Here is a 9,235-nt window from a genome sequence, read left to right as displayed (position 1 = left end):
TCAGTACTTTAGAAGAAACATTACAGCAATTAAAACAAACATGAAACAAAAAAAAAAAACGTATACAATTTCAGAGCTGAAATCAAATGAATTGCCGACTTGTTAATTTCAGAGATTAACTCCTTCAAACTCCAGACAACAGCAGCATCTTCATTTTCAAGTGAAGGTGAAAATCTTGGTTTCAAAGCATTTGTGAAAGTAAGCTGTTCTTCCGATAACCACATCACAAATTACTTTAAACAGGAAAATGTTACTATACAACATATAACCACATCACATGGATGCAAAAACATGCAGTTTGAAATTGAAGGCGTCACACAGTTTCGGAAACAAATAGAATACCGCACCCGATAGGGTGTGGACCACAAACTAGTAAACATAAAAGCTACAAGCTTAGGAAATACGCTTACAAGGCCAAAGAAACTGATCATGATGTAACATAGCCAGATTTTTATAATTCAAAAAAAAAAAAAAAGAATTGCTTTTGCCAGATTTTAGCTTAAAGAAAACAAAAACAGAATCGATTTTTGAAGGATAGATTAAAAACCACCACTGTAGAGATGACGACTACATGACTCCAAGTTCCTAAAGCAGAATACAATGTATCATAGTTCACTGGCTTGACATTGGAAAAAACAAGATTTGGGAACAGAATGAGACCTCAAGCTCCTCCAAATCCTCGGTAGCAAACGAAGTGGATGGAGCAGCAGTAGCGCCATTCATTATTGCAATAACTGGAGATGACTTAGCAGGCTCGTCTGACGGCTCGGAGCTATTTTCGAAAAAATCAACTTGATTTGCTTTTCCCAAGTTATCCTCAAGCTCATCTAGCTCAGGAACAGGTTCTTTGTTGGCACCATAAGGGCCAGACATAATCTTCTCGATTGCCAACGACTCTGCCTCATTGAATTTTGATGGAACTGCAGGAGCAGGTAAAGTCTTAAGGGAACTTATCTGTGAAGATCCATTGGCTTCAAAGGTTTCCAGGTTTATCATATTGTCATTTTCCCTTTTTTCTCTTCTTCCCATCATCTGGTTTATTAGAAATGGATTTACATTCTGATGCTTCTGCCATAGCGCTGACAAATGAGTTGCCCTCTACAAACCGCCTACTCTCACTAGATGATTTAGTAGGACATGAAGGTTTTATACCCCCAGGTAATACAAAAGCAGGTATATTTCTCCTTTTCACATGGCCTACACAGATCTCCATCCCAGGTTTCCAGCGAGTATACATATTCACTGTTTGTTTAAACTCATCCACAGTCATTCTTATATCAAACTGCTCCCCTTCGCCAGCTGGAATCTCTTTCTTACGTTGCAACCCGAAGAAATAACTGCAATGAAAAGGTTTGGATTTATCGGAGAATTCACCGGCGTGTGGATGGCACTGAAGCATGTTGTACGTGTGTCTCTCTATCTGTTATGTTAACAGCAGAATGTCAGGAAAGAAAAGGGAAGTAAAATCAAATTAGAATTAGCTGAAGTATTAGGCCCACTCTTTCTTTACCTTCAAAGTAAGCGTACGAATACGAGACTCAACCAATCCCTTCCAATTTAGAAAGTCATCAGCATTCTCTGCATTGATGTCTATCTACAGATAGTTTTTATATGCTTCAAAAAAGGGCTGATGCTCAAACAGTGTATCAGTCAGCTTTATTGGTTTCCATTTCCTGAAAGCGTACAGAATCACCCTTAGGTGGAACTACAAAAAAGTATACATGTGATACAACAATGGAAAAGTAAACCTGCATCACAAAACAACAACAACATCAGAGCCTCAATCCCAAAATGATTTGGAATCGGCTGACATGAATCATCCTTCAGAACCGTCCATGGTTGAACACACACCTCAAAATGCGAAAATATAAAAAAGAAAAAGTGCAAAACAAAAGGGGAGTGAAACATAATATAAAAGAAGGTAAACTTAAGGTTTTAAAATAGAAGTCCGAATTTCTTTTATAAAAACTTAGAATTTAAATCGAGAATAAAGATTAAAACGATTTTGAAAAGCGAAGTAAAACTTAAGGGTTCGGAAAACCTTAAAAGTGAACCAAGTATTAATATATAGCAAAGCTGTTGGTAAAAAGGTGTAATAAAACCGAAAAGAACAAATACATTTTTTAAAAATTAAATAAAAAAACATTAAATATTTCAAATAATGTCAAATACTAAAAATCCACATGTATCATTTCCCTCCATTGTGCCCTCTCCGTCACCATTCCCTCATCTATCACTCACAGAGTCTCAACCATGTCTGTTTTGGCCTCCTTCTACCCCTAACAACCTTTTCTGTTCCCCAGGTCTCCAACCTCCTAACGGGTGCGTCCATAGGTCTCCTTCTCACATGGTCAAACCATCTTAGTCGGTTTTCCATCATCTTGTCCTCTATTGGCGCCACTTTCACCTTTTTCCTAATCACCTAATTTCTTAAACGATCTTTCCTTGTATGGCCGCCCATCCACCTCAACATACGCATCTCCGCCATACTCATCTTTTGAATGTGACAATGTTTCACGACCCAACACTCGGAGCCGCGTAAAGTAAGGCAGGCCTAATTGTCGTGCGATAAAATTTTCCCTTTAATCTTTGGGGCATATCTTTATCGCATAAAAACCCTGAAGCACTCTTCCATTTCAACCATCCCGTTTTAATTTTGTGAGTCACATCTGCGAAAGCAAAATCTAATGTCACTTCCCGCTTCATTTCTCTCCCCGAAACCAAAACCCCCTTGAATGCTCTCGAAGGCAACTCGACTAGTACCCACATGCCCATTGAGGTCACCACCAATGATCAATTTCTCTCCAATAGGGACTCGTTCTACAACCTCTTCTAGATCTAGATCTTCCCAGAGGCTCGTCGAAAAGAAGCATCCAAGGTGCGTAAGCACTTATAACAGTCATCCCCGACTACAAGCTTAATGTTCATAATCCTATCACTCTTTCTTGATACTTCTACCACATCATCGATATAATCTTTATCAATGACAATACCCACTCCATTACACTACACCCGGGTCTAAGAAGTGCGCTTCTGAGGAGACGTCCCAACGGTGTTCAAATTCCGATTCATGTCCATAAAATGTGACAAGTTTTTATGCTGGCTGCCACAAACCTACCGCAACCCTCCTCCCCTCCTCCTTTATCTGGGCTTGGGACCGACAGTGAATGCCCAAAAACACTTACAGGCGGAGTTCACAAAAAAAAAAAAAAAAAAAAAAAACAGAATTACAAGAGTATATCTTGAAGTTACCACTAAAACACACATGATGAGAGGAAGACGATGAAAGAAGTACAAGTGCAGAACAGGATCATAGCACAAAAGCAACAGACAGAATCAGAACTGAACAGATCAAGGAATGTGTTATGATTGATGACCGACTATAATAACGTTTGATAGCATATTATGCAAAAACAATATACTCCCTCCTATTCACTATATTCTTCCCTATTTCCTTATTCGGATTATTCGGGTTTTCTTCCCTATTTCCCTTTTTAGGTTGATTTGTGTGGTCTAAATTAAATTGCATGTGGGGTAGTGTATTTTGTGTGGTCTAAATTCATTTTCTTATTTATTGTGCAAAAAGGAAAGGGGAAGAATATAGTGAATAGGAGGGAGTACCATTTTAGCAAGCTGACTCTATAACTAGACATCCTACTACATGATAACACGGGCAAATAATCTGAAAAATAGAATCTAGAGATAACATACAACCAAAACATAGAGCCTCCTCCAAGAAAAAACTGGCTATAAAAAAAAAAAAAAAAAAAAAAAAAAAAAAAAAAAAAAACCCGACATCAGAGAAAGGAATTGCTGCCACAGACAATAGCTGGGCCACATCACCACCCTAAAACATAAAACAAATACCTCGCAAACTTCATGGCCCCTTTGAAACTGTGCCATCATAATCCTTAGAGCATTGGATGAGACATTATAGCTAGAATTCATGTACGCAGGAGTTACAATGGGCATCAAATGATATCTGTCCATGGGATTCCTCCTAGGGTCCCACACTGGCAGACCAAACGATCCTTCCTCAATATCACAGAGCATAACAGGATTTGGCCACCTCCATTGACTGTAAACCCTAAAGAAGCGAGATACCAACATATGGGGCAATGCATTAAGGTACAGTTGACAAATGCGACCAACTAGTAGTGCCCAATTGATACCACCAAGAAATCCAGCAACCTAACCACAAAATGGACAGCGGTTGATCATTGATTCTAAACAACAGCCTAAAAACGCTAGACTTAAAACTGTTCAAGTTGTAAAATAACAACAAAGAGTAACTAGCAGGCTTAACTAGATGTCTTTTATGGGCTCCAAAAGAAGGAAATAAATTATTACGTACATTTGAGTAGACACCACGACATTTTGCCCAAAATCTCATGCATCTAAGTGTTGTACGGAAGTTCTGAAACATAATACAAAATTAATTGAACAGAACTAGTTTGAAAGATACGAATATCAATGACAAGTTGACAACAATAAAAAGTCTCAAGTAAAAACGGATATTCATAAAGTATCCCCCTTAGCTTATAGAATCAATTGTAACACAAGTTGCATACATTTATATTTGGAACCAAACACAAAATTTGATCTGTAACTCTGCAACCATTAAGACTGCGGACTGTCTCCTCATTTGTATTCTGCAAAATTGAATCTTGCGAGATACCCAAATCCTGATATTTAAAAAGAAAAGCAGTAGTCACAAAACCGACAAACATGCACCAGAGAACATACGTATAACATAAATATCCAAGCAGCTCCCTAACTGATGTACTTTTGCATGCCATAGGGGAGAACTATTTGTAGTTGCACTAAAATTTTATTTCCATACAAATTTCCACCAACAATTTCTGCCTTATGGTTGGTAATATACAGAGCACAAAATGCAGATTAAGCAAGATACAAAACTTATGGGGGAAGAGCTTCAAGAATGTTAGATTTTTTAAGTTAGAACTAATCAATTGAAGTCAGATAGCATCTTATCAAAAAGTGCTTGACGAGTTGATGCTAGTAATGTGTCAGGCCGAGCACAAAGTGATGCGGACAAAAGTCATCCGTGTCTACGTGATGTATGACGGTATCCTACTTAATCTTTGAGCTCCACCCCAATCCGTGCAAATAAGGTACCCTAAAAAATTTCTTCTACTTAAACTTCACATCTCAATGCTATAACAATCAAACAAACAGAACTTTGGTGCAAACATAAGGTTCAGCTCGATGGCTTGATTCTACGCTTACAGAAAACCCATTGCTCTCCCAAACCATACACAACTAAGATAGTAGACATCAACTCGACTCAGATGCAACTGAGACATCATAAGACCCACCTAATTCAAGATTTATCGAAAATAAATCCACACTAGAACGAGATTCAGAAAAAGAAAGGAGGACTCATCCGAGGAAAAGACATAACATGACATGAACACACTTCATATAGGAGCCAAAAACACTATTCCCTTTACTGTAGGGAAACACTTGAGTCTCACAAGTTCAATCTAACATAAAAATCACCATAACTTCTCACAACCAGTAAGAAAAATGAAAATGCACTCGAAGAATACATGACATTGAATCCAGATTTTCGGGAGTGTACAATGCATATGAGAAAACAACAATGAAACAAAGGTTGAACTCACATCAGGAATCACCCAAAGCGACAACTTTGCATACAGAAGATCAATAGAGACCGCATTAAACTTGAATTCCATCACTGGAACATGAGCATCAGGGACAGCACGCAGTTCTGTAACTTCTGGCATCTCAGACAGCATCCTATGGAGCTCACCAAAGAAATCTTCCTACATCCAGAAACACCCAAAGTAAGGGTACCAAATTGTATACTTGAACAGATCACACGAGTTGGCTAAGGTTCGATTTTTACCTCTCGTGTTGCATGTCTAGGCCCGACACAGAGTGTATCTATATCATCTCCAGGGCCATGCACCTAACAACGAAAAAAATATGTGATTAACAGAGCTAACTCGCAAACACTAGGATCAATCTTTAAACCAAAATACCTACTCGGAATGTGCCCTAATAATTGCCAAAAGAAAGTGTTCGGGGTTTTTGGTACAAATAACATATAATGCAAAGACACGATATTTTGTTATGGGATTAACCCATAACCCAACCTTGTATTATTATTCTTAAACCTTAACAATAATACAATCTCAATCTTCCAACACTTAGCTACTAGCTAAGATTTCCAATTATGCTTAACTCGGGATATTAAGCACACTCTTTACTTTCCAACATAACTAGTGATGACCTTTATATTAAAGGTCCAAGTCCTAACTCCAATATAGCCACATTAAGAGCCTTAATGTCTTACTAATCTAACTCCTAACATTTACACTTAGTAACATATAGCATTACTAAAGAATAACATTAGTAACCTATCTACAAACTAGTAACCATTAAAGACTCTAAATGCTATATTCAAAACCTTGACTTTAACTTATACCTTGGATTAATGTTGGGATTACTTTCCCAACAGAAAGAATAGAGATATCACATTCAAATCGGGACAAAATGTTGTTAGTACTAGGGCTGTAAAAGATATGAGCCGGCTCATCGAGCCCTCGCAATCGGCTCAGTCAAAACTCGGCTTATACTCGGTCAAACCGAGCTCAAGCTCGAGTCGAGCTAAGGTAAAAACAGAGCCAATCCCGAGCTAGCCTTGCTCGGCTCGAAAGCTCGTTTAGGATCGTTTATATTTTTTTTTGTATAGTTTTTATACTCTAATATTAATGGTATTTCAAATTATATGTTATTTTGGCATTTATAGGTATATTATAATAAATTTATCCATTATTATTTTATAATCTTATTTGTCTTGAAAAATATTTATACGGAGTATTTAATTAGATTCAAAAAGCAAGAAAGTGAACAAAATATACTAACAAAATGAGCTCGATTCGAACTCGAGCCGAGCTCAAGCTTCAATTTTATAGGCTCGACGAGTTCCAGCCGAGCTTGAGCTCAAAATTCCGAGCCGGCCCCAAGCTCGGGCGTAGATCAGCTTGTTTACAGCCCTCGTTGTTACCTATTCATCTCTACTAATCTACTATCAGCCAATGTAGTTGTTATTGCTGGTCAACTTCCAAACGTTCTTTTAATCTTATTAATCATACGTTAGCATCCACTTAGTTTTTTCTTCAATTAGCCAATATCCTACAATGTCCAAGGTCATGCCCATTTGCCAAAACGGAAGTATAATACTACATAAATGGATCAAACCATGAAGGCGTTCGCCACTATATAATAAGAGGTGCGTTAAGAAATCCTGTGCCCTCATGATTCTATAATACGAGCATTCTATAATATGAGCATACCATGTATAAACACTGTTAATACCTCTGTTTTCTAACTCAGAAGTGTGATTCTCTAGTCAAACCCTCTCCAAATGAAGTTAGGGGTCGTATAGTTACCCATTAAATAACACAGGAATTCCAATTCATGAATTGCAAAATGGGTAAATTGTTTGGTTACCCTAATTCACATGAAATAGAATTACCTTAGAACTCTAATTCCTCCATAATGGAGGAAGGTTCTTACCTTGGTCCCCTTAGGTAAGTGGGATTGCCTATATGAATTGCATTTCCTTTATGCAACCAAACAACATTTTCTAATTCACGTGATTAATCACTTCCTAGGCAATGCAATTTCCTACATGCAACCAAACGAGATACAAACGTTTGGTTGGGGACGTTTTCAGATTTACGATTTTGATCAATAGCCCTCATTTGCCTATTCTCTTACAGGAATTTTGGACAGTGGAATTTATTGACCGAAATGGAGGGAATAACGAGTATTTAGTAATTTAATATCGCCAGCACATAATTTTAGGAGCAGAATGAAAGGCGTCAAATTAGGGGCAGCAAAATAAATCTGAAGTCATTCCGCCATTCTGTAAAACTAACCTAACTACTTCTTATCACATGGCAGCTACCTCTGATGGTGCTCGAGAATTGACATATCAGGGGCAAGGGGGATTAGCTAAACACCAATAAGTTGTTACTGAATATGACCTTTCTTCTGCCTTCCGAAATGAGACCAGGCATAATATTAGGAATGTAGTTACTTAGGCTACAATTCCTAATACATAAATCCAAGTGCCTTACTCTATAAAGTTTGAAGTTTGAAGTCCAGTAAATCAGTTGTGTTACAACTTGCAACTGCTGCAAGCTTGTGTGGTCAGCAAGGAGGTATACAAGAATCCAATTTAATTTGTGATAGAGAATCTAAATCATTCAAGACTCAAATGATGATTCAAGTAATTAAATATAAGAAGTATTCATACCCCCAAGCCGGTACGACCCAAAAGTGAAGATCTTGGCATTCGCTTCCTGAACCAATTGATCATTCAACCCCTTGGCGCGACTTATTGTTTTCACCCAAATCTTGACTATCTATTCCATCACAAAACACAATCAACAAGTGTCAAAATCAAACAAGCAAAGCAACACCCGTTAAAGACGCAGTTTCACCTGATCGAGTCTTCCAAGCACTTCCTCCCTTTTGACAGCTTCCTCCCGACTCTCGTACAGCCCCACATTTTCCAAGTACTGTCAAAAACCACCATAAACTCGGTTAAGTATATCTATAGCTAGCAATCAACAACCCAATATCAACATAATTAATTAACTAAATTCAACATAAATAAACAACAAACAACCTTTTCAAGCTCGTGAGTTTTGATCACATCATCCTCTGTTGGCCCACCCAACGAAACGGGTTCTGTAATCCCCAACCTCTGTCCATTAGGCCGAATACCATTCGCTCCATAGCTAGCCATTTATAGCTCAAAGACAAAACTTTTCCCTCGATTCCCTAACAAAATTCCTTCTATTCGCTAACAAAATCTCTCAATCTACACTATATAGTTGAAAGGTAACCTTGTAGGGGTCTTGAAATGCCGTTTTTGTGGTTTTGACTCGTGTTTTGCTTGAAAAGAGGGGCGAGTCATTTTTGTGTTTTTTTTGTGAACCGTTTTATTTGGTTGGATTTTGGGCGGGATTGCCCTTATTTTGCATTGCAGGTTGTGTGCTTTTGGTTTTGGATTTATCCATTTCATCCCGTCGTAATGCCGAAATTCCGGCTGACGTTTTTTGTTTGTTGTTGCTTTTTTATCGCAGGGTATCGTCTGGGACCTATGGGGTCCGTCATTGAGGCTTTGGAGGAGGAAGTCTATCCTGGAGGGGCTGTAGCGGCCGAGGAGGCT

General features: G+C 38.1%; 1 pseudogene; it reads right to left on the bottom strand.

Annotated features, from left to right (window-relative positions):
• Positions 1–268: 268 nt before the first annotated feature.
• LOC141586883 (nuclear poly(A) polymerase 1-like) lies at positions 269–8,871 on the bottom strand (annotated as a pseudogene).
• Positions 8,872–9,235: the final 364 nt, after the last annotated feature.

This window comes from Silene latifolia, chromosome 6 (genome assembly GCF_048544455.1).
Source record: "Silene latifolia isolate original U9 population chromosome 6, ASM4854445v1, whole genome shotgun sequence".
Taxonomy (NCBI): domain Eukaryota; kingdom Viridiplantae; phylum Streptophyta; class Magnoliopsida; order Caryophyllales; family Caryophyllaceae; genus Silene; species Silene latifolia.
Note: the sequence above shows the minus strand (reverse complement) of the source record. Positions and strands in the feature narration are given on the sequence as shown.